General features: G+C 41.3%; 1 long non-coding RNA gene across 1 annotated transcript in view; it reads left to right on the top strand.

Moving 5' to 3' along the window:
* The window catches only part of LOC133207470 (uncharacterized), a 285,491-nt gene that overhangs the window by 179,614 nt on the left and 79,689 nt on the right, over positions 1-26,188 (top strand). Inside the window, exon 2 of the long non-coding RNA XR_009724052.1 lies at positions 7,292-7,379. This is a non-coding gene — a long non-coding RNA (uncharacterized LOC133207470). The remainder of the gene's footprint in view (positions 1-7,291; positions 7,380-26,188) is intronic.

Here is a 26,188-nt window from a genome sequence, read left to right as displayed (position 1 = left end):
GAATCAGAAATGTCAGAACATCCAATACGAAAGTAACTCATATGAAAGGGGTTAAGCAATTTTCTTTGGAGATGGAAAACAGTAATTCAAATCTGTTTATAAAATGAGGGCACTGAACTTGACTGTTCCTCACAATCCCTCATTGAGTATGTCATAAAACTTGATCTTCTGGTAAAAAATTCTTTTCCAATTAAAACTATTTGCTAAGCATAATCTAAATTAATAGGTAGTTTTGTGAACTGTAAAACTACTGGTAAAACTGGATATCTACTGGTAAAACTGTCACTTGAAAGCAGTGCCAGCCTTGAACTACAACACTAATCCTAAAATCATAGAATCATAGAATAGTTAGGGTTGGAAAGGACCTTAAGATCATCAAGTTCCAACCCCCCTGCCATGAGCAGGGACACCTCGCTCTAAACCATATCACCCAAGGCCTCGTCCAACCTGGCCTTGAACACTGCCAGGGATGGAGCATTCACAACCTCCCTGGGCAACCTATTCCAGTGCCTCACCACCCTAACAGGAAATAATTTCCTCCTTATATCCAATCTAAACTTCCCCTGTCTAAGTTTTAACCCATTACCCCTTGTCCTATCACCACAGTCCCTAATGAAGAGTCCCTCCCCAGCATCCCTATAGATACTGGAAGGCTGTTATGAGGTCTCCACACAGCCTTCTCTTCTCCAGGCTCAACAGCCCCAACTTTCTCAGCCTCTCTTCATACGGGAAGTGCTCCAGTCCCCTGATCATCCTTGTGGCCCTCCTCTGGACTTGTTCCATCAGTTCCATGTCCTTTTTATGTTGAGGACACCAGAACTGCACACAATACTCCAGGTGAGGTCTCACAAGAGCGGAGTAAAGGGGCAGGATCACCTCCTTCGACCTGCTGGTCACTCTCCTTTTGATGCAGCTCAGGATATGGTTGGCTTTCTGGGGTGCAAGTGCACACTGAAGATGGCTCATGTTCATTTTCTCATCGACCAGCACCCCCAAGTCCTTCTCCGCAGGGCTGCTCTGAATCTGTTCTCTGCCCAACCTGTACCTGTGCCTGGAATTGCTCTGACCCAGGGTCACGACCTTGCACTTGGCATGGTTAAACTTCATGAGGTTGGCATCAGCCCACCTCACAAGCGTGTCAAGGTCCCTCTGGATGGCATTCCTTCCCTCTAGCATATCAACTGAATTACACAGCTTGGTGTCATCAGCAAACTTGCTGAGGGCGCACTCAATCCCACTGTCCATGTCAGCGACGAAGATTTTGAACAAGCCTGGTCCCAACACCGATCCCTGAGGGACACCACTCATTACTGGTCTCCAGCTGGACATGGAGCTATTGACCACAACTCTTTGTGTGCAGCCATCCAGCCGGTTCTTTATCCACTGAGTGGTCCATCCATCAAATTGATGTCTCTCCAATTTGGAGACAAGAATGTCGTGTGGGACAGTGTCTAACGCTTTACACAATTCCAGGTAGATGACATCAACTGCTCTACCGCTGTCCAGCAGTTCTGTAGCCCCATCATAGAAGGCCACTAAATTGGTCAGGCAGGATTTCCCCTTAGTGAAGCCATGCTGGCTGTCACCAAGCACCTTGTTGATTTTTATGTGCCTTAGTATGCCTTCAAGGAGAATCTGCTCCAAGATTTTGCCAGGCACAGAATTGAGACTGATTGGTCTGTAATTCCCTGGGTCATCCATTTTCCCCTTCTTGAAAATGGGGGTTATATTTCCCTTTTCCCAGTCATCGGGAACTTCACCTGATTGCCATGATTTTTCAGATATGATGGCCAGCGGCTTAGCAACTTCATTCGCCAGCTCCTTCAGGACCATCGGATGGATTTCATCAGGGCCCATGGACTTGTGCACGCTCAGGTTCTTAAGATGGTCTCAAACCAGTTCCTCTCCTACAGTGTGCCCAAGGTCTTCATTCTCACAGTCCCTGCATCTGCCTTCCAAGACTTGGGTGGTGCGGTCAGAGCCTTTGCCAGTGAAGACCGAGGTAAAGAAGTCATTCAGAACCTCAGCCTTCTCCAAATCCTGTGTAGCTAGCTCTCCCGAGAACTTCCTGAGGGGGCCTACATTCTCCCTAGCCTTTTATTTGCTATGTAACTGTAGAATCCCTTCCTGTTGTCCTTAACTTCCCTAGCCAAGTTTAATTCTAACTGGGCCTTAGCTCTCCTAACCTGGTCCCTGGCTTCCTGGACAACAACCCTGTATCCTTCCCGGGCTGCCTGTCCTTGCTTCCACTTTCTATAGGACTCATTTTGCATTTGAACTTTCCTCAGCAGCTCCTTATCCATCCAAGGAGGTCTCCTGGCCCTCCTGCTGCACTTCCTTCTAGTTGGGATGCAGCACTCCTGAGCTTGTAGCAGGTGTTCCTTGAATACCAACAAAGAGTCTTGGGCCCCCCTGCCCTCTGGGGCTATATCCCATGGAACCTTACTGAGCAGGTTTCTGAAGAGGCCAAAGTCCGCTCTCTTGAAGTCCAGGGCAGTGAGCTTGCTGCATGCTCTTCTCAGAGGATCTCTGAGGATCTCAAATTCGACCATCTTATGATCATTGCATCCAGGGCTGCCCTGGAGAGCTGTATTACCAATGAGCCCTTTCCTGTTGGTGAGCACAAGGTCAAGCATGGCACCTCTCCTTGTCGGCTCCTCTATTACTTGCAGAAGGAAGCTGTCTTCCACACAATCGAGGAACCTCCTGGATGGCTTCTGCCAGGCCATACCGTCATTCCAACAGATGTCAGGGTGGTTGAAGTCACCCATGAGAACATGGGCCTGTGAGCATGAGGCTTTTCCTATCTGTCTATAGAGTGCTTCATCTGCAGATTCTTCTTGATCAGGCGGTCTGTAACAGATCCCCACAGTAATGTCTCCCATCGCTGTTTTCCCTTTAACCCTGACCTACAAACTCTCTGTTAACTGCTCACCAGTCCCCAGAGAGAGCTCAATACTCTCCAGCCTATCCCTAACATAAAGGGCAACTCCCCCTCCGCGCCTGCCAGGCCTGTCTTTTCTAGAGTCTGTAACCTTCGATTCCAACACTCCAGTCATAGGAGCCATCCCACCATGTTTCTGTGATGCCTATAATGTCATACCCCCGTAGATGAGCACACATCTCTAATTCCTCTTGTTTGTTCCCCATGCTACGGGCGTTCGTATAGAGGCATCTGAACCAAGCTTCAAATGAAGCCGGCTCATTGGCTGGAGCAGCTGGAATATCTCTGCATTGGTCCAAGCATTCATTATAGGTGCTGGCAACTGACTGGGAGTGTTGGGATGGAATGATGCCCCCCTCCCCCAACACATCTAGTTTAAAGACTCCTTGACCAGCCTGGCAAGCCTCCTACCAAAACTGCTCATCAGCTCCACCAGGCCCCACTAGACCTGGCCTACAAACTTGGGTCTCATGTTCAAGACACCCAAACCCCTGACTATGACACCACCCTTTTAACCATTTATTAACCTGGCTAATCCTCCTAGCCTTTTTTAGGTCCTCCCCTGTATCCTGGAGAATAGATGAAAAGACTACCTGAGCTCCAGAGCCCTTAACCACCTCTCCCAGGGCTCTGTAGTCCTTCTTTATGTTCCCCAGGCTACTACTATCTATATCCCTAGCACCCACATGTATCACCAGAAGTGGGTAATAGTCCGTGGGGCTACTAGAGCAGGAAGCCTTTCTGCCACATCCCTGATCCGTGCCCCTGGTTTGAGACCTGCTTTGAGACCGGGTCAGGCCAACAGACGAGTGCTTCTGTCCCTTTCAAAGTAGAATCCCCTACTACTATGACCAGCCGCTTTTTCCTGGCATAAAACTGATAAGCATAAAACTAAAAAACAAAAATAAAAACTAAAAAATCAAATCTGTAGAGATGTTACTTTTTCTTTTTTTTTTTTTTTCTATCGTAAGATTTCGTATGGCTATTTCTTCTCATTCTTTTCTAACCAACAGCTCAAATAACTGGGGCTGCTGCTATCTGCATCATACTGCTGCCCAAAGCTGAATTTTGAGAATAAGGGGTTTTTTTTGATGTTGGTGTTTTTTTTTCCCCTTGGAGGGGTGGAGGTCATTTTTTAAAAGAGTCACCCATTTCAGGAAAAAAATCAGAAGTAAACAGTTCCAGTTCTTTTAGAGAAGATAAAGTATTCTCTAACCAAAAAACTCTTATGTCTCCAATAAAGCCAATTGAACGATGGGTAGAAGAAAGGAGTGTGTCCCTGATGTTGGAAACACGTAATTTTATCTCTTCAAATTTGGCAAGTTCAATGGCTTTCGAAACTCTAAGGTCATATATAGTCAGCAGACAACATGAAAAAAGCAACTCATTTTCAGAGGCCATCAGCAGCACCAGACAAGCTCCAGCTCTCTGGGAAGCTGTAGCTAGCCTTTTTACAACCATCACTATCCTGCAGAACAGTGAGCATAAGTCCCTATTAACCTTCATAGATTTGAAAAAAGATGCAGGAACATGATTACTATCTTATGCCCTAGACTAGCTTGACACTTCTGAACCCCTACAAGGCATGGAAAAAGAGGATGCCTTACTTTAATAAAGGGTGTGAGGGGCAGAAAGCAGACAGATGGAGAAAAGATCTGAAGGCATGTTGGTGTCAAAGCCAGCTTAGGCTAGCCAAGACTAAGTGTGACACAGGTGGCCATTTAAGGAGCCAGCTGGGTGAGATGCAGAAGGTAGGATTAATTTTACCTAGCTGTAGATGTCCAACTGTGGAATACACACCCCCCTTTCAGAGACAGGTGTTAGAATGCAAATCTATTACTATATTTTAGATGCCATCTGTGGGAGATCCTTGTCTTTTATTTCTTTCGACCATGCTAAAGGAGCTCAGTGTTATTCAGACATAAATGTGCACATTGCAATGCCTACATTTAGTTATATAGTCCTTCTTAAGTCTTTTGAGTTAAATTAGGCGTCTTAGCAGAAGACCAGGACTTTAGGGGAATACGAACAGGCTTGGTTTAGAGAGTCTTTTTTTATTGCTCAGCCAGAAATCAAATTCTCATTTCAGGGTACTGAAAGTCAGTAACAGCTATGCTGTGAATATGAAACGTGTTATTTAATGGTAATATCACTCCAAAAGGCATCTTCAAGCAGGCACTCAAATTTAGAAGCATTTTTGACATAGTCTTCCTATGTGTCAGGTCCTAATCTGTAAAATGAGAGAGCAGTACTTCTTTGTTCCACCTTGCACAGAGGTGGAGCCTCTTTGTTCATGTTTGTGGCCAGTAAATTTCAGAGGAAGTTTCCAAAACTGAACTTGAACAGGCTGTGAGAAAGAAGTCACTGACCTATTGTCCTGGGTTTAGCAGTAGCAGTCATTTTTCTCTTTCTTGGTAGCTGGTACAGTGCTGTGTTTTGACTTTTGGGCTGGGAACAGAACCCGAAAGGACTTGGTGGGCCTCATGCTCTGCCAGGGAGGAGGGGAAGCTGGGAGGAAGCAGAGACAGGACACCTGACCCAAACTGACCAAAGAGGTATTCCATACCACAGCACGTCATGCCCAGGAGGTAACTGAGGAGTTACCCGGAAGGGCTAAGTGGACTGCAGGGTTGGAGGAGGTATCGGTCGGTGCTTGGTCGGGCTGGGGGGGCGAGTTACCGGTCATCTGGTGATGAAGTGGTGTATTCTCTTCCCTTGTTATTTCCTTTATCATTACTATTATTGGGGGCAGCAGTAGTGATTTGTGTTATACCTTAGTTACTAAACTGTTCTTACCTCAACCCGTGGGAGTTGCATTCTTTTTGATTCTCCTCTCCATCCCTCCGGGAATAGGGGGAGGGCAGGAAGAGGGGGGAGTCAGTGGACAAGCTGTCTGGCTGGGGTTAAACCATGACAGTTCTTTTCGGCGCCCAACGTGGGGCACAAGGGGTTGAGATAATGACAGTTCTTTTTGGCGCCCAATGTAGGGCTCGAAGGGTTGAGATAACGACAGATCTGATGGGATTAATAGTCACTCGTCACAATGCTGATTTATTGGCTCTCAGAGTTGTTCCTCTTGATCTCACAGCTTCAGAATGTTGTAACTTACTTAGAGCCAGTATTTGCTGTGTTAGTGTTTATCAAGTGTGGGGCTTGGGCTAAGGTTCCTGTCTCACTGTACTTTATGGCAATCACTTGTAATACGGGCGGGCTCCAGCAGCAGGACGGGACGGACGTGGCCGTGGACTGGTCCCTGGCCGTCCGGCTGCTCCTCACCGTCCTGGCCCTCGCCCTCGCCTGCGTCTGCGTGAGGCTCTGGGAAGCCGAGGGGGAGTGGCCCCGGGAGCCGGCGGCTGCTGAAGCGGGCCGGGAGAGCGGCCCCAGGGACCAAGCAGCGGCGGGAGCGGGACCGGAGGCCGCGAGGGGACGGCTGCCAGTGGAGGAGGTCGGGGCGGTCGAGGACCGGAAGGAGGCGGCTGCCGAGCAGCGGGAGAAGGCAGCGGAGGAGCCGAGCCCCGCAGAGGAGCCGAGCCCCACGGCCGAGCTCAGCCCCGCAACAGCCGAGAGCATTCCCCGGAAGCCGCCCGCTGAGCCCCAGGAGGATGCAGGAGACCCCGCAGCATTTCCCAGCAAGGCAGAGGAGGAAGAGCTGGACTCAGGAAAAGAGAAGCTGGTGGTGGGAGAGCCGGCAAGCACAGCAGCTACACCAGCCCCAGTGACAAGTACAGCAGCATTGCTTGAGAGTTCTGAAGGTTTTGAATGGCCTTTGGGTGCCCTTGGGACCTGCCTGCTGATTGTGATGGGGATCAGCATGTTGACACGCATACAGACTGTGTTTTACCCACCACCACTTTGTCTGATCTCAAAAGTTAAGCAGTCAGGTTTGGGTCTTGTCTGGGGTTAGGCAACAATATGGGAGGACCAAGAGGTTTCTCCCAAGGCTGGACAGTCATGAGTGTCAGGGGGTGTGGGACAGTATGGGCAAGTATCTAGTCCACTGGGCCCCTCCAGTGCTTCGGAAACATTGGAGATGGAAGGCAGCTGTATGGAGTCCCCAGCAACAAGATACAGAAACTGCTGAAGGGGACAGTGAGTTATTTTGAGCTTGGTGGGCCCATGACCCTTAAGGCCATCAGAGCAGAGATGCAACATCGAGATGGACTCATGATCGAGGGGTGGACTTAGCAATGGACACTATTGCCCAGATTATTCACAAGTGTGAACACTGCACATAGCCTCTTGTGCTCTGAAAGATTGTTACAAGAGATGGAGCCTGGCATCATGGACCAGATGGACTCATCAGCTTTATAAGGACTGGCCCATGCACTACGATGAGAGTGCACTTAGATAAGAGTGATGGTATATTGAAAATGTGGGATCTGAGCATGACGTGAATGGTATGGAATAAGGGGTGGATAATGTCCTGGGTTTAGCAGTAGCAGTCATTTTTCTCTTTCTTGGTAGCTGGTGCAGTGATGTGTTTTGACTTTCAGGCTGGGAACAGAGCTGATAAAAATGATGTTTTGGTTAGGCCAAGGACTTGGTGAGCCTCATGCTCTGCCAGGGAGGAGGGGAAGCTGGGAGGAAGCAGAGACAGGACACCTGACCCAAACTGACCAAAGAGGTATTCCATACCACAGAATGTCATGCCCAGGAGGTAACTGAGGAGTGACACGGAAGGGCTAGAGTGGACTGCAGGGTTGGAGGAGGTATCGGTCGGTGCTTGGTCGGGCTGGGGGGGCGAGTTACCGGTCATCTGGTGATGAGGTGGTGTATTCTCTTCCGTTGTTATTTCCTTTATCATTACTATTATTGGTGATAGCAGTAGTGATTTGTGTTATACGTATGTTACTAAACTGTTCTTATCTCAACCCGTGGGAGTTGCATTCTTTTTGATTCTCCTCTCCGTCCCTCTGGGAATAGGGGGAGGGCAGGAAGAGGGGGGAGTCAGTGGACAAGCTGTCTGGCTGGGGTTAAACCACGACACCTATTCTTCAGATAGCAGTATAAGTATCTATTAAATAAATATAGGTATCTATTAAATAAACATTAAATAAATGTTCTCCAGTGTGAACAGTGAATAAGATAAAGTTCCAGTGGGGGAAAAGGTAGCAAACAATCATATTGCTAAAGCTTAGCAGACCATGTATGGGAAAATACTTTTTTTTTTCTTAGTCATTTTTTCAGCATTTTTATATCTCTCCTTTTTTTTTGAGCCTAAACTATTCATTGAAAATCTGAAGAACTATTCTCAAATAAATTTACTATTAATAGAAAAAATTTCATACAACTTTAACAACTCAAGTTATGACAGTCTGTCACTAAGCCCTCTAAGCAAGGATGCAGATAAGAAGAATTTATTGATAGCCAGTTGAAGTAAGCAGGATTCCTCCTATTTCTCCATTTCCTTGGTGTTGGATATTTTGTTCCTAGATATGTGTTATCATCAGCAAATCCTTTAAAAATGAAAATTGTATATTCAATAAATTAATCTAGTTCTCCTTTCAATCACACCTGCAATGCGGCATACCCCTACTAGTCAGGGGATTAGACTATTTCACAAACTTCTGGAGGGCAGGGGTAGATATGCAGGAAAGAGGTGCCTGTTACAACATACAAGAAACAAGAGAGATTTCATTGTGCTTGGAGCTTTCTTGTTCAGAGGATGAGTTACTTGAGTAGTAGTTAAGTTTGAAATAAAAAACAAGATCAAAACTTTAGAGGCCTTTTCCTCCAGATACTTAAGTGAGACACTCTTAACACCCTATATGTTCTTCCAGCTGCCTCTTAGCACTTGAATGGTCAAACAAAATTGAAGAGGGACCAGAGCAAAAAAGAAACAAAATATTTCTCATCTTTGGATCAGTTTCAGAGAAATAACTCTTTCATAAGGAACGAGACACTGGTTGATATCACTGGCAGTACACTCCAGATAATTGGGTCAAGATGTAGCCATCTACCCTTTGCCTAAAACTGTGTTGACTTCAGTATCTTTCTAGTTGCTTTCTGTGAACTCTGCAAATGAAATTGCTGTAAAATAAATACCTACCACTGTCCTGCTCAGTATTTAACTCCACGCTCTATAGGAAGTAAAGGTATTTGGTACTCTTAGTCAGCACTCTTAGTCACTCTAGTCACCACCTATATGGAGAGGACCAGCCTAACAGTTTCTTAAATATCCAAGGGTTACAAAAAATCACGTACGTGAGAATAATTTAGTATTTACCTTTGCATCTGTGCATTTATTCCTAGCCAAGGAAGAATAAGTAATAAAATATTTATGAATGTTAATAGCTACATTTGATTGGTTTTGTTCAGAAGAAAGAGTATCTGGTTTGAGATTTTAGTATCAAACACAAACCTCTAGTCCAAGAATTATCTACATGAAGATTTGCTTAGTGAAATATGATCAAGTTCAGGAACTAAAACACATTTTTAAGTGGGAAAATGATAACGTACTTGTATTCTCAAAAAAAAAAAAAAAAAAAATAGAGCTACCTAAAATTGGTTTTATATGAAGTTTCCTGGACTTGATGCCCCTGCCCTTCTCCTGAACATTCAAATAAGTGACACACCATGCAGTGCCTAGATTGTACTGTACAAGAAGATACCAATGACTTTCTTAAAAATATAATTCCTCTCCTCACTAATTAATACAAGTGTCTATCAAGTACACTACATTCTACATTAAGCAATTATTATACACATTGTAGATATACTTCTTCAAGGGTTCTCTAACCTTCATATACGCAGAGTTAAACTGGCTTTTTATAGCTAAATACATTGTTCTCAGAGAGCTGAAGTGCAGCCAGATTATCCAGTGTGCTAAAATTATTGAATAGCATAACTAAGAAACCTATCTTGCACTATTTCTTTAATTTATGGGCAGCAATTAGTAAATGAACCAGCTGCACATTTCTGTGTAACTTGACTAACTGCCAGTACTCCTGAGGCTCATGGAAGAACCTAATTATAAAGATCATTAAGGAAAAAATCTATTGCATGTACTTAAAGGTAGATTTTTCTTCTGACCCAAGCCTACATATCTTTTCTCTAAGACTGGCCAAATTCTGTTTGCTTCCATGGAACATAGCTTCTGTAGTTCCCATGTGTATAACAAAAACCTTCATTGGAATTTGTAAAACCTCAGGCCTATGATCTCTGATCTGTGCTGTTGTGAAGATCTCTTCACTAATTTCATCTGCCACTTCTAATGTGTCTTTTTTTTTTTTTGCTTACATTTGCTACTCCAAATTTGACAAGCAGATGAGAGTTTCAAGGGATGGGGGCTTTTTTGTTTACATATTGACATAAATCATGATGATTATATTTGCAATAATTATTTCAGTTCTGCTAATGTTGAAATATGTATTTATAGAGTTTATGCTACCATTTGCAAAGACCCTTAACTAATCTGTACAAAGGCCTTTGCTTTTCTCTTCTTTTTGATGCAAAAGATATAGTGCATATTTAATTAACTTTTTATTTAATTAAGCAAGAAATTCAGGCTCAAAAGCCCACCTTCATAAGCATGCTGTGTCTTGGTGCCAGCAAGTACTGTATCAGGCTGTCGACGCAGGAGTCACGGACAACGCAGGAACAATAAATGTGATCAGAAAATTCCAATTTATTACAAAGCTTTAACTCCTTGCATACCGTTTCTTACAGGCACTTACAGTGGTTTGACATATTATGATTGGATACATGTCTTGAGGACCCTTAGTGACTAATACACAATTGGTTAAGCACAGGTGTGAGAACTTGACCTCAAAAGCTTGCCAACAGTCCACAGTTCTCATTAACTCAGTGAATTACAGCTTCTTCTTATCTTGCTTGCTTAAGCTTCCTCGGGCCTCTCACGGCCTTGCTGTATCTTTCAGGATTATTCAGTTTTTTTGCACCAATTATCCATTCTCCCGTGACAACACTGTCTCCACACCAGGCTATATGATGTACAAGGAAATACCTTATTTACAAACCTTGATTGGCTCCTATAATGCCAAAGGATTGAAAAAGGGGGCTAGGGAAGGAGAGGAGAAACTTACTAAAGTGACACAGTTAAAATTATGCTTTAAGGGAGCATTGTAAAGCTGTTGAAAGCTCTGGAGAAGACTGCTTGAGAGGCAGTTGAAGCAATTAAAAAAGTTACTTCTCACTACTCTTTTTAAACACCCCACTGCTAATCTGTGCTAGGGTATTACAAAACAACTCCATGTCATTTAATTCAGAACCAGACAGGTTCACCCAGATCACTGTGCACTAAACTACCCGCTGAACTTAAGCTATCACTGACTCGCTGTCCTGGGTTCAGTAGTAGCAGTCGTTTTTCTCCTCATGGTTAGTCATGAGTGGCAGGGTGTGTGGAACAGTATGAGCAAGTATCTAGTCCACTGGGCCCCTCCAGTGCTTTGGAAGTATCGGAGATGGAAGGCAGATGTATGGAGTCCCCAGCAACAAGATACAGAAACTGCTGAAGGGGAGGGTGAATTGTTTTGAGCCTGGTGGGTCCATGACACTTCAGGCCATCAGGGCAGAGATGCAACATAGAGATGGACTCATGATTGAGGTGTGGACTTAGCAATGGACACTGTTGCCCAGGTTATTCATGAGTGTGTACACTGCACACAGCCTCTCCTGCTCTGAAAGACTGTTACAAGTGATGGAGCCTGACATCACGGACCGAATGGACTCGGCAGCTTTATAAGGATTGGTCCGTGCACTAAGGAATGATCTCTCTCTCTCGCATTCTGTGTGGATATATATGTATATATGTGATAAGAGTGATGGTATATTGAAAATGTGGGATCTGAGCATGATGTGAATGATAATGAAATAAGGGGTGGATACTGTCCTGGGTTCAGCAGTAACAGTCATTTTTCTCAGTCTTAGTAGTCGGTGCTGTGTTTTTGACTTTCAGCCTGGGAACAGCATGGATAACACCGATGTTTTTAGTTGCTGTTCAGTGATGTTTACTCTGACCAAAGACTTTGTGATTCTCATGCTCTGCCAGGGAGGAGGGGAAGCCGGGAGGAAGCAGAGACAGGACACCTGACCCAAACTGACCAAAGAGGTATTCCATACCACAGCATGTCATGCCCAGTGTATAAACTGGGGGCAGTTACCCAGAAGGTAACATCTTATGCATAATTTATTTTCTAATAGTGTGTTTTATTTATGCAAGAATGTTCCACTGAAATTGAAAAAAGTGGGTTAACAAAGCTGCAAGCACACATTGGCATTCAAAAGGCTGTAATTTTATCTCAGTCTTCTTTTCAATTAAATAACATTGGCAAAAACCAAAGGTACAGATCCACAGATCTCTAAGAGCTAGATCCTGCTCTAGTACTCTCCAGTGGGTACTATTTAATGGAATTCATGGGGTTACTTACCAAAAGAGTGGATGTTTATCAGCTACAAGGCATATAGGCAAGATGTGCCACTTCGTCAGTTTTTAGTCATGTTACTGACAACAACTGTACTTTCATTGCATTGGTGGATGCTGCAGCAGCCACCATAACTGTTTAAAGCATTTCCTCAGAGCCCCATTATAAAACACTGCAGCCTTCAGCCATAAATTATAAAGTTTTTTAAAAAAATCATAACAAATTTTGCAAAGAATTTCAACTGAATGGTACCATAAGTGTAATTTTGCCTCCTAAATTAATTACCTGTCATAATTTGCTCCTCTTTAGCAAAACTCTGCTCAATTTTGCAAAAGCAGAAAAGTCTTACTGCAAATATCTGCTCAGAAAAGGATTTTCAATTAAGACAAGATTTATCTTACTGATTTCGTTTAACACTACCAGTAAATACATATACTTCTCATGTCCATGCCTGTATCAGACTTCCTTTCAGCAAAGAGCGTATGTGCACATACATACAAGCCTGTGTGTGTTTGCATAGATGAAACCCGGTTTGACTTCAAAAAAATAGGCAGAGGTACCAAGCTTAGGTTCTTACATGTTGAACTGATGAAAATAAATCTAATCTTTTCCTTTTGAAGTACTTGATAATACCTAACTTCTAGATTACTAATACCACCAAATTTTTCTGATGAACAGAGTAATATTAGCCAAGTGTAATCATATCAATTGTTACAATAAAGTGATTATTTGTTAATGGGGAAACCCTGCGTTGTACTTAATAGCACATGAAGCTTAAGAATTTTGAAAACAAATAAAGGAAAGTAATTATTCACTCAAATAGTCTCTTTGAAGTATAAAACAATAAAGGCATTACAAAAAGAAGGCAATATCCCAATAAACCCTCCTTGCCAATATACAATTTTCCTTTCCAATTATTAAGGTTATTAGTAATTCCTAAGTTTTGTGAGAATGGACACCATAGAGACTTTTCTGAATAACTGGTCCATGGTTAACATCCACTCAAAGATTATAATTGAAGTTGAGGCCTATAAAGTTCAGTGTATCTAGGGAAAAAAATATTAAACTCTGGCTCTGAGGCTTTTTTCCTACATCGTCTCCTATCCCTCCATTCCCACCCCCTGTCCCTGAATCATTCTAAAACCAAAACAAATTTAGTAGAAGTTTAAGTTTGAAATATTATTTCCTAAGCTGAGGGGACTTGTAATTGACTGCGCCAAGAGCTGTTGATGGAGCATAGGGAAGGAACACTGGTCACAAACAAGGGAAATCAATGTGAAGGATATTAGGGGCTTGAAGTATTTTAAGAAGTCTCAGCCTTATGTATAGCCCACAGCACAAAAGAAGAGAAAAAAAATGTAAGAGGAGGACTAAGAGGGCTTTATTTGAAGAACCTCGTGTGGGGGAACTATCAAAATATACAATAGCACCAGGTAACTCCCAAAACAAGTCTTTGAAATTTGGTTAAAACCAGATACTAATCCATTTAAACCCCAAAGACAGCAGGAACTTTTACACACACATACCCTAGACAACTGGGAACCCCTTGCCCACACCACAGAGACCTCAAAAAAAGAGTGGACCATCAGCATTAATATAGATGATACCACAAAGGAAGTTTTATGAACAGCCTGTCACCAGCCAAAATTCAGTACAGCACCTGGTAGCTACTTAAGATTTAGCATGTGCTCAAGTTCTGTAAGAGTCAACAAAGCATAAACTGAGTACATTCTAGTAATGCATCTACATCAGAAGACTGAGTGCATCTGTATTAGAAACAGTTTCATTGTTTTCCCACATATAAAAAGACACCTTCCTAGTCACTCTTTGCTGAAAAAAAGAGGTGATTTTCCATCACAGATAGTTAATTATGCATCTAAACCAAGAAAATACTTAATGCACATTGCCAATCTTAATACAAGAAGCCTTGTACTGCTGGGCCATCCATCATCTTAAACTTTTTAAACACTGATTTTTTTCTGCAGCCACTGCTACATGTTTGCCCTTGCTGTAGCCATTTATGTAAAGAATCTGCCATGAGGAAAGCAAGCCACCTCTTTATGATTCATAGCCTTATATTTCATTCAAGAAGTTGTTCCTTCAGTAATGGCATTCATAGGCTTCTATCTCTTCAGCAGTTACAGCAAATATTTTCCTTGGATGTTTATGTTAAAAAAATAAAGCTTTGCAATTATCTTTTGGAGAAAGTCTTATATTAAATGGCTAGCCAGGACTATATTGTTAATGCCTGAATGAATGGTGGACTCTTGAGAGTGTCATTTTATCTTAGACTAAAATCACTTGCTTTTTGAATGGTCTTTCCTCAGCCTTCTTTCCCTGTACATAGCAAATTACCTTCTTGACTCCCTGAGCACATCTACCACATATTTATCTTTGTGGTATTTGAACACTATATAGTTTGGCTAAAAAAAAAAAAAACACAAAAAAAGCAAAAATACTGATTTTGCCCTTTCCCCATCCCCACCCATTTACCACCACTGAGATGCTGCCCTCGAGAAGCAACAACTTCATCTCCCCTGTGCCATACAAAACAGGCAGTAATTTCTGGAGTTTATAAGCCAATGATTCTTTACAAGTGTAACCTTGAACAAAAAGACAAACTTGGCATCAGTTGCTACAGGGCCTCGTTTGCAAGATGTTGGATTTCATTTGTACAGTCCTTTTCACTACAAAGCAGTGAGATTAGTTCTGAGAGATTTAACTTTCTAACAAGACGTGATGTGATATCAGCTATCCTGATAAAGTAACTTCATAATTGCTTAAAAGCTATTCCCTCCTCCCTTTTAGATACTTATGAATGCCCTTGGGTACTAGTAGTCACTTTAATTTTCATTTTACCATAGAAATACAGTTGCTCAGAATCTCATTGCCAAAACTCTGGATATTTTTCCTTAGTGATAGCCTAGTGTGTATATTGGAAGATGTTTGGAGAAATAGTTATAATTGTACTATAAAATAGAAAAGTATTTTTTACTGTTTAGAGCATTTGCAGTATGCAAAAGGTTTAAAATTGGTCCATAAGAAAATAAAACCCATAAGTTGAGAATAAGATATTTTGAAGGCTAAACTAAGGAGCATGGAATTACATAAATTCACAAGTAGAATTGTTTTCAGTATTCACAATGAGTATTTTGCCCCATTTTCCTGTCTTGAATCAATTGCAACCTCCAGCCTTACTCTTCCTGATTAAAGCACACACATACAGTTGTAAAAGCGGACACAGATATTTTGATCCCAGTTTCTGATTCACTGTTAACACCTGATGATAAAAGAAAGCTTTTACACTTCAGCCTCTAGCTTGAGCCTCTTGCCAAAATGACTTATACCTATGAGCTGTCCTTACTAGCTCACTCACTAGGTCCCAGTGAATCCAGGCTCTCTGGGGATATAAACAAAGTCTAGTGCAGAAGCAGGAGCAAAGTTACAGTTGGTGATCCTTATCTTCAAAGAAATAAAAGGGACTGCAGTCTACTTTTCAGGCTACTGCTAACTCAAGTCAGCCTTAGTGAAATTCTTTCTGGTGACCCCTAAATATCAATTATCTGCAAAAATAATCACATTAATGATAATATCTGCAGTGACTATCACAGCTTAAACACAGAGAAAAAGCTGCCCCAGAACTGAAAGTTTTCATCCAACTTTAATTTTTTCAGAGAATTTAATTGCAAAAGAAAAGTTTTCCAAACATATATCATCCAACCAAAAAAACAGGGTAAATAAATTTCCTCTTTAAAACTCAAAACTGATTTCTCCATATATTGCTTCTTTTGCCTCTAATCAGAAGTTGAAGGTATGATAAGGAATACCAAGAGAAATACCCATCCCTTCACGTAACTGGATTTTTCAAATGAAATGGAAAAAAGTTACCACTTTCCCTTCCCTGCTCCCCTCCTGCCCCTTGGATGTTAGGAATACGTGGAGAACTTAAATTTAATCACTAATAAGTTAGTTATTTCAGACACTCAAAGCTCACCCAATTTCTTGCTTTTTTAATGAGCTTGTATATCATACTGTATAGTATCAAGTAACAGAAGTGGATCTTCAACATAAGATAATCCAAACTTCCTAAAGGCTTCTTTTTAGGTAATAAAAACCATGCTTAAACAATTTAATAAATGTTACTGCTTTAGTTAGCAAGTTAAAAAAAAAATACATTTTTTTTTTTAACCTAACGTTTTGACAAATGACAAATGAAAAATTCCATTCCTGTGCTTCTGAGTCAAGTTAAGCTCAGCCACCCCCTCTGCAGAGGTGTTGTCTGCACTCACAGTTAGAACACTGGTTGCAGCTCTTTCACCTGAGTGCAGAACTCCCTTAGCAGCACTACACATCTGCTGTACAGTAGCAGTTATGCTACTGTAGTTGATCTGAAGCAAATGGATTTCTGATCATAACTGCAAGTTTACTTTTCTTTCGTTCTGTGTTTTCTTTTTGAAGATATTTATCGACTACAATGCAGTACTTAGGGACTAAACCAAATACAAACCCAACAGGTCTCTGCTTTCAGACATTTAAGACTGCACACAGTGGGCAGATTTTTAAAAGCAAAACCTGGCCTGGCCTGCATGCAGTAGTGTGCAATTCTTTTCTCCTGTCCCTAGAGTCAGCCACTAGGTGGTAATGTTCGATCTGCAGACTTTTCAAAAGGCAGCAGAAAACCCAAGCTGACGTTCAAATAAAACTATTCCAAAGCAACTCATCCTACCAGAGATGAATTTTCTGCAGGGGAAGTTTAACAGGGCAAATGCATGCTGTGTTTGTACCACCAAAGCTGATGTAATAGCATTTTGTTTTGTTTCTATGATATTAGAACTAAGAGACGATCTAGGAAAGAATGCAGGTTTTGTACTCCCAGTAAGTTCAGGGTTTATGAGTTGCTCATAAAACATTGTGTTCAAGTTACAATGGTAAGCATACAGAAGAAGCCATCCCAATTAAGCATTAAATTTAATGAAGACAGAATATTCCTGTATGCATCCAAATTCTTCTGTCCACTGCAGAATTTAGGAGCAAGAGTGACAAAGAGGAGAAAGAAAAATATATTTCAGCACAAACCTTCAAGAATTGCAGAGAATGAAAATGAACATGGAAATATTCTGAGCACAAAGCTGAAAAATTAAAGCTCAGTGTCTACTCCCAGATATTTAGTCACAATATTTTTATGATTTTACCAGTTCCCTTGTTCTCACACCTGTTTGCTGAAGTAGAAGAAAGAAGGTGACTGCCACAGTTATTTGCAACAGTCTGATGTTTTCTGCCTGAGGACCAGGTAACAAAAGAAGTTTAAACTATGTTCCTTGTTCTGCAATGGAAGCAATTTAAATGAAGATATTTGGGCTTGTTATATAGATTAAGAGGTAAAAGAGAATGTTAAAGAACCTGGTGAAACTATTTTAGAGAGCTCCCCAGAAAGCCTATCTACCCAGGAGTTAGATCTAGGCCTGACTGAGAACAGAGATGGAAAGTTGACTCTCTCACCACATTGTAGGATGTCCTTCCTACAAAGTCCCTTGCTCTCTGTGTTCAAATAATTCAATATTAGAAATCCAAATGGGAAAAGCTTCAAATAGCATGGATGGAAAACAGGCAGAACCTAGCCCAATCACACATGCTTAGGGTATGAAAGCTTTTCATTAGTACTGTGAAGTAACAAAAGAAAAGCTTTTCTGTTCAGTCTGGTCTTTTTCAGGCAACTAGTTAGACCCTTGTGCAAACTGCATTGTGGCCTGACGTCGGAAAACCCTATGTACAAATGCTTACCCTAATGAGAAACAAACTACTGTACTGGCTATAATTTTTCTCTCTTCTACAACAAAAACAATCTCTAACCATAGTCAAGAAGGCAGGAGGAAAGCAGCTGTTCCAACTGAAAATCTCATTCGACTGCAAGACTCCTGGATAGATTTGCACACATTACTGCCATTACTTTGGGTAAATGGAGAATATAAAAAACCAACGTATGGAGAGCAATTCACCTTTATCTAGATAGCACATTAGAAAAGCCAGTGGCTGAAAACGGGGAAATTGCAATGCACTACATATTTCGTTGTGTTTTATTCCACCACCAAAGTGATCTTTTTTAGGAGTAGATAACAAGATAATTTGAACTGCAGATAAGTAGAACTTCACATTTGTTTCCTCTTTGGATAACCCATAGCTTCAAAGGTCAAACTGAAGAATGGTACAAAGCAAGAAAAGGAACTTATACCAGTTCATAATTTGGCATACTTGTTTTTTAGTGGTGGGGGTTTTTATTATTTTTTTCTGTTTTATTTTGACATTTCCTCTCTGCTCCATTTCATGAGAACACAACAGCCAATTCAAACTAATTATGTTTGCTGGCTTTGTGCATTCTTCCACTTTATCCAAGGCTACCCTTGGAGGATTCCTAGCTCTGCACAAGAAGAGTCTCTGGAGTTGTTCCTGACTGTACTTCTCACTGAACCATCTGGAAAGCCCACACCAATAATTTCATGCAAAACTGGATGAGATCTTATGAAAGAAAAAACCTCCTTTTCTTCCATACATCTTTATTCCATTTTCCTTAAATAGCTGGAGAAAGGCAGAAAAGTCTGAGCAATGTCCAGTGAATCAGACTGCCAGTTGAGCCATGGCCTGAAACTGTGCTTTGCTACCATCAAACCAGAATTATTCATGCAAGTACTTCTCATGTATTCATAGGTTATTTTGCACATACTCCAGGAGTCCCTTCATAGAAGCAGCCTGCTAGCTAACATCAAATCTGAATGTTCCTAAAAAATTGTCTCTGCCGTTTTGAGCTAGTAGAGCCATAGCTGTATCTTCACAGTGTGCCTGCTTTCAGTGTGAAAGCTTTCATTGCTCAACAGTTCTCAGGAGAGAGAAAAACGAGGGATTTAGGTCCCGTATTTTTATGTACCTGGCATATAAATATTTAGTATGAGCAGGACACTTTAGACTCTCTTACAGCTTATGGGTGCTCTCAAGACATATTTAATCTTCCTTGTTTTTCCTCTTTATCTGAGGAAGAAATGAGCTGCTTGCCAGATGTACCCATCTCCCTCCTTCAGCAATGAAGGGAGCCTACACTGTGAAGGTCCACATATGATCAGAAGAATGCTATGCCAAAAAATTGCATGTGACATTTGGCTATATCATTATACCAATTATAATGAAATGAAAAATATGGGTAAAACCAAGAAGCATATCAGACATTGAAATTACAGAGAAATTGTACACAAGTAAATACATCTTGGCAAAAGCTAAAGTAAATCAAGAAGTGTTAATACAATCACTGTAGAATTATTTCTTCTGTGCTACAAAACGTGAAAAAAGGGACCATAAGCACTTAATGCAGGAAACAGATGCTAGCTTTTTTACAGCAGGCATTGACAATATCTGAAAAATTCTTGTTCCTGTATCACATTCTCACATGACTTAGTTTTATTAAGGTTTTCTGAGCCAGGTCATTTGTGTCACCTTGTCTTTAAACATACCATGACATATTCACAAAAAAAAAATAAATAATAAAGTATTAACTAAGAAGCATCAAAACCTGAATTTATACCTTATGTCATATTGAACAGGAACAAGATAGACAGCTTCTTTACATGAAAGCCATGTTTTCTGGATTATGTTTTATGGAAGGCTTTCATCACTCTTTCCCACAATATTCTTGCATGCAAGTTAGAATGTTATGGTCTGAATGATTGGACAACTAGAAGGATTTAAAGAAACAAACAAATGAACAAAAAACCAAACCCAACTGTTTGAATGACCAGGTCCAGAAGGTAGTGGTTAGTGGATTGTACTCTACCCGGATGGCTGTGGTAAGTACTGCAAGAGTCTATACTATGCCCTGTCCTGTTCAGTGTCTTTTTTCAGTTATCTGGAAGATGCAACAGAGTGCATTCTCATAAAATATACAGATAACATTAGATGGAGAAGCCAGTCAAAACACTTAAGGGCAGAGTTACCATGCAGGACACTTAGGCTGGAAGAATGTGCCAACATGAACCTTACAAAGTTAAACAAAAACAAATACAAAGCCTTGGACCCTTGCTGGGCAACAGCAGGCAGGAAATAGCTCTGAGAAAAGGACATGGCCACAAGCCAGCAGTGTGCTCTGGCAGCAAAGATGTTAAGCAGCATCCTCAGGTGTATGAACAGGAAGAGTGCAGATGGCAGAGTGAGCGAAAGGATGATCCCTTCCCTATTTAGATCATAGCTAAATGCTGTATCAGGCTTGGGGCTCTGTAGTGGGACTCAGACATAGACAAACTGGTGCAAACATTGACAAAGTTCATCAGGGTTTGGTGGTGGTTGTTTCAGGACTGGAGCACTTGCCCTGTGAGGGGAAACTGAGGGACTGGAATTTGTTCAGCCAGGAGAAGAGCTGGTTTCATGGCAGGAGAACAAGAGAAGAGTAAGGTGAAACAAGGGAAGTTCAAGACTTTTTCAGGATAAGGATGTCATATACTAGAACAGTTTGTCCAGAAAGATTATAGAGATTTTCCAGACCTGTCTAGATAAAGTTCATAGCAATCTGATCTGGCCTCATGACTGACCATGTTTTGAGGAGGAGGTTGAACTAGAGACTCTTCAGGTCCTTTCCAGCTAGATTATTCTGTCATGATATGAAGTCACAGCTTTGACATTCAACACTGAAGGAGCTTTAGCATTAAGTTACTGAGAAAAAAAGTAATATTTTACACTGTCTGTGATGAAAATCCAAATAATTCAATGGGAGTTTTCTGTGTACATCTGACTAAAGACCAGAATAAGACTTGCAGAATAATCAGCCAGATCTAATTCCTTAGCCTCTGAATAACTAAAACTCCATTCAGTGCCTGGGAGATCTTCAGAGTGTTAATAATCTCTATGCAGATATGAAACTGAACAAACTAGAGAATAGCTCTCCTGGCCCTGGACATCCTGCTGTATTCCTGCAAGTGTTAGGAGAAGTGTGCACTTACTCTAGAAGGCAGAGTTGAACATCTTAGAAAAAAAATAAATGTGTGTAAATCTTAATACAAACATGTATTCTAGGCAACCACTATTACTTCTGACTCATCTTTCTGAAATCAGTAGGAGTTTTTCTATGATAATGAACAGTCCAATGTTTGCCTACAACTTTCTTTAACAATTATAGTGTGACAGAGTAGAACCAACCTTGGGAGAAAAAAAAAAAAACTAAATAAAAAGCCAAACAAAGCAACAAAAGCATGAAGTTTTATTCCTAGGATCATCCTAGCAATAAAATTTACTCTGAAATACCCTGCCTGTCTGATGCAGAGAAGCATTTATCTTCAGTGCTGGGAATTACCCAGTTTGAAAAATCAGTGGTGGGTTTTATTCTTAGTAATAGAGTTCATCCAGCTGTTCTCTGAGAGGAATAGTTTAGAGCTCAATAGGCTCTACATTTGACTACATCAGTGTAAATGCTGAAATAAGACATCTTCCTAATGGAAAAAGCTACAGTCCCAAGATTTGATCTAGCATCAAAATGATTACTCACAAAATAATTAGCCACCCAGACATTTGGAGTTTATCCCACACTGTAGCCTCCAGAGAGAGAGATCCAATAATTCTCTCATTTGCTAGGTTTTTAGTATTTTCATTTTTATGGTTATTAATTGCACCACAATTCAGATAACATTTGATCAGTACCTTTATCATTTATCGTATTAGGTTACCTGCCTGGACGAGAGAACATGAGGCACCGTTAGTCAATATTTCTTCTACCCATTATCCTGACTTTTATCTCTTTCTACTGGATTCAGCTGTGAGCAATTTGAAAAAAATGCCAAAGCTAACCTACAAACACAAGTTTAGGTTTTATTAAGTCAAGTCCCTACCATGACCCTGTTTACATACTGAAATACAAGATATTCTCCAGAGATAGAAATATAAAATGAAAACAGTGCAGTGCCACAAGTTTTCAGCTTCTGGATCATAGGTCTTGGTATCTGCATTTTTAATCAAATGGTGCTTAAGAGAATGATTAAATCTCTTGATGGTGCCCCCTGATATCTAAAACATATTTTTTTATTAAGAAAGAATTTATCAGAAATTTTTAGCAATGTTTCCAGCATTCTAAAAAATTAAATCATCAAATTAAAGGTGTAATCACAACAAGCACCAGCTTAGCAAGTGTATGAAGAGAGATCAGAGTTTCTTACACTGAGTGTTCCCTTCATCACTATCTCCTTTTTCCCTTTCCCTACATGAGGTATGTAGGAAGAGCTTTCTATATTTTACTTTAGGATTGAAATTCAGAAACAAGTAAGTTGCTGCTACTTCCTTTGTGTCTATATTTTATCTCTAGAAGATGTACTATATCCAGTTCTATCCAGTTCATTTTCCATTTCACAAAAGTGACTTCACTTTCTTATGCTTCCATCACCTTCTCTCCCACCTTACAATCACTTTCCAGGTGTCTAACTCCCAGTATTTCCACCTCAGCCAGAGACCTTCCTCAGCTTTTCTTGTCCTCCTACATCATTTAAGTTCATCTTGCCAAGATATATTTTCTTCTAACCTTTCCTCTACAGTGACATTTAAACCCCATGGCCAGGTTGCAAGGCAGCAGGGCAATGAGGTGCCCTCCCTCTCCAACAGAAGTCAGAAAGGGGACAGTGACTGGGGTCAGCCACAGCTCAGCCACCCCTAGGCCCCAGGAAGACCTTCAGCTAAAGGCAGAAAGCCTAAAGGTACAAAGTTTCTCACAGGTTTTACACACAGCTCTTTTTCACATAAAAAGATAAAATAACAAAATCACAGAAACTGGAGCTGGAGAAGATCCATCAACTTTCCACAAACTAACATACTTTATTTTTTCCTCCTGTAATTGTAAGAAGCCTGTTTGATGAAATGCTAGACTTTTTCACTTGAGTTTGTCTGAGGGCATAGTGTTACGTACCATGACTTGCCTCCAATAATGGTTAGAAGTGACCCTAAATTAAAATTCAAAGTCGGTACTGTCATGAGATATATTTATTCAACAGAACAAGCTAAATAAATGCTAGCAAATTATGGGTCAAAAAATGAATAAAATATCACTTGTCACTGTCAGCTCTACTGTCACTGATGCTGTTTTCGGAACAGACCTGACTGAAATACCGGGCTAATCAAATGACCTAGATGGTTACACAGTTAAGAAATTTTTTTAAGTCATTTTTTAACTGAATAAATTAAGAGGCAGGTTTACTGCAATTCAGCTGTAAGAGGACTACAAAAAAAAACCTGCTTCAAACACAACATTAGGACCATCAAATTAGTAACATGAAGATATTTCAAGCTGTTAAATGGTCTGCTCTTAATTCACGCCATTGTGCGTGGAGTGGGGTTAGTCCTTCTTTGATGTTATAGAACATTGAAAAGTTTCCAACTTTTTCTCTGGAAAAGCAAACTTTTCACTCAGATTTATTATCCTCTAATTTTTCTAGCTCTGAAATTTCTATTTTATGTGTTGATCTAAGTTCAAATACATCCAATCATTTTCTACTCTTTTCCTTATAAACCACATTATCATCCACTTCACTCTGCCCCTTTCTCCACCACAAAACTTGTTTTCAGTGTTTCTGGCCCTATAATCTTTGGAGTTACAGTGTGGGGTTACAGTCTAAACTGCATTTAAGAAGCAGCAATCACAATACTGCTGTTACATTTCTCCAACTGCTCAGCCTTATTTTCCAAAGCCAGTGTGAAATTCTGCTGTTTAGGTAATAAATACCCTGAAGATAGGTACCCTGAAGGAAAAAATCACAGTATCAGTTTGAGAAGGTGTTTCTGGTTACAGAGACCACAGTGTCTGTTTTAGCTGTGCAAATAAAGCAGCAGCATATCGCTGATAGGGTAAGATTTTTAAATCTTGGCTTCAAATACGAGATTATGTTTATACCTTTTTTTTTTTTCTTGCTTAGAGCTACAAGCTGACCTAAGCAGAGCCTAATGGTGTAAGTTATTTACAAAGTGATCTCACAGACCTTTAATGTTAAAGCAAGTTTCATTCATTCAGTCAAATCCCAAGACAGTAATGTTGCATAACACCATGCCATAGTGTACCACAGTATAAAGTCACAGAAACTGCATTTATGGAAGTGCTCACTCCCAATCATCCAGTTCAGTCAACATCAGCATTTCCTTCCTAGGTATAAGGGCCTGGAGCGTGTCCCCCTTCATGGCATTTGCCTATGGGGACCCAGAGCCCACAGAGCCCACAGAGCCAGCACAGCCCAGTGCAGCCCCATCCCACTGGAACTAGAGCACCAGATGCCCTGACAGCACTGTGCATCGGGGAGCCATGGGTGACCCCTCCCTGTGGGAGCTAAGGCTCCCGTGTTTGGTCTCTCCAGCCCCTGACCATCCTTGACCCTCCTTGCACCATGACACCGCAAGCCCCGGTGTCCACAGATGCGCAACAGATGCAGTTCAGATTTAGTTTAGTTGCTCATTCATTATTTGAATATTTATTTAATTTATATGCTCAACAACATCAAAGTCTGCTGCTTGTATATTGTATCAAGCTCCGATGAGCAAACATTTGCCATACAAAACTACCTCAGTTCAATTAAATTATTTAAAACTTCAGCTCTCAGTATTGCAAATTAGATTAGTAATTGACTGGAGCAAACACAATCAGTTTTGAATTAGGAAACCTCATAAGTGCATGAAAACTTCTCAGACACTTTATTGAAAACAAGTCAAAGGGTTTACTTTGGAGGGGGTGTGTTTTTCTGAAAATCTCCATTTCACAGAATTCATGTATTTTGATAATGAGCACCTACGAGCAACTAAAGAACAGCAACACCCTACATATTCATCCACAGGGCAGGAAGGACTCAGCCTCAAGTCCTTCAGCAGCTTGCTCTAGACCAGGAACAAAGAACACAAAACCCTCAAGTCGTACATGGGAACATAAGACTAGGCTGAAAAGTCACTGTCTCTTGTTCTGTACCAGAGAGAAAAACGCTGGCAATAACTCAAGCAAACCCTCTCAGGCTGATCCCAAACACCAGCTATGGAAGGTGAGACCCGAACAGAGATGTGCAGCTGTCTGGCAGTTCAAATGTGGCACATTTAAATGGCTGGATGTTTTCTGAGGTTCAAGTATGGTAGCATTGCTCACTGCAACAGGGAAGAAATTGCTCTGTGGCAGTAATCTATGTGAAGAAAACTGATACGGGAGTAACAAACATTGGGTTATGTGAAGGCAGTGCTGCAACCTTCTCTGGAGAAACCCTCTCCTGCACCTTCCCCTGCTGTATACAGTGCTGAAGTTGGCTCAGGAATTCAGTCACATCAAGACCTTTCCTTTCTGCTGGAGCATGTGGAACCAGATTAGGTTTAGGAAAAGACATATGGATTTGGGGAGGCAGAAGCCTGGCAGCAATTAGGCATCAGAAACCTAGGGATCCTACTCTGGGGAAAAGAAAGGAATGCAACAAGACATGGCCCTGAAGGAATGGTTTAGTGAATGATCTTTTAGAGAGTGTGAAAGTCTGGCCAGCAAGTAGTATACCTGCTGGTACCATGTGCTGCTTCTCTAACACTTCTGATCACTCAAGCTGCTTTTTCCTCATGTTGCTGCCACAGAAGACCCTGTGTGAACACATGGCACAGAATAGAGCCCCCTGCTCAGGAAAGCTGCTGCATCTATAGTCCTACTGTGCTGGAAATTAATTTGACCTCCAAACAGAATGTGTCATGGATTAGCAGACATCCTGTAAACTATTTCCTTCCCTCATCCATCTTGTTTAGGTCTAGATAGATATATCAAGCATGCAGATTAAGCACTTGCCGAAATGCTGCTAAATGTAACAGCATGCTTCAGAAATAAACATTGCCATCATTTACCTGC

Source organism: Neopsephotus bourkii, unplaced genomic scaffold, assembly GCF_033783945.1.
Source record: "Neopsephotus bourkii isolate Nb327-2 ecotype Australia unplaced genomic scaffold, CSIRO-AGI_Nbou_v1 NB_214, whole genome shotgun sequence".
NCBI classification, from domain to species: Eukaryota; Metazoa; Chordata; class Aves; order Psittaciformes; family Psittacidae; genus Neopsephotus; species Neopsephotus bourkii.
The sequence above is the reverse complement of the archived record's forward strand: the minus strand, read 5'-3'. Positions and strand labels throughout refer to the sequence as shown.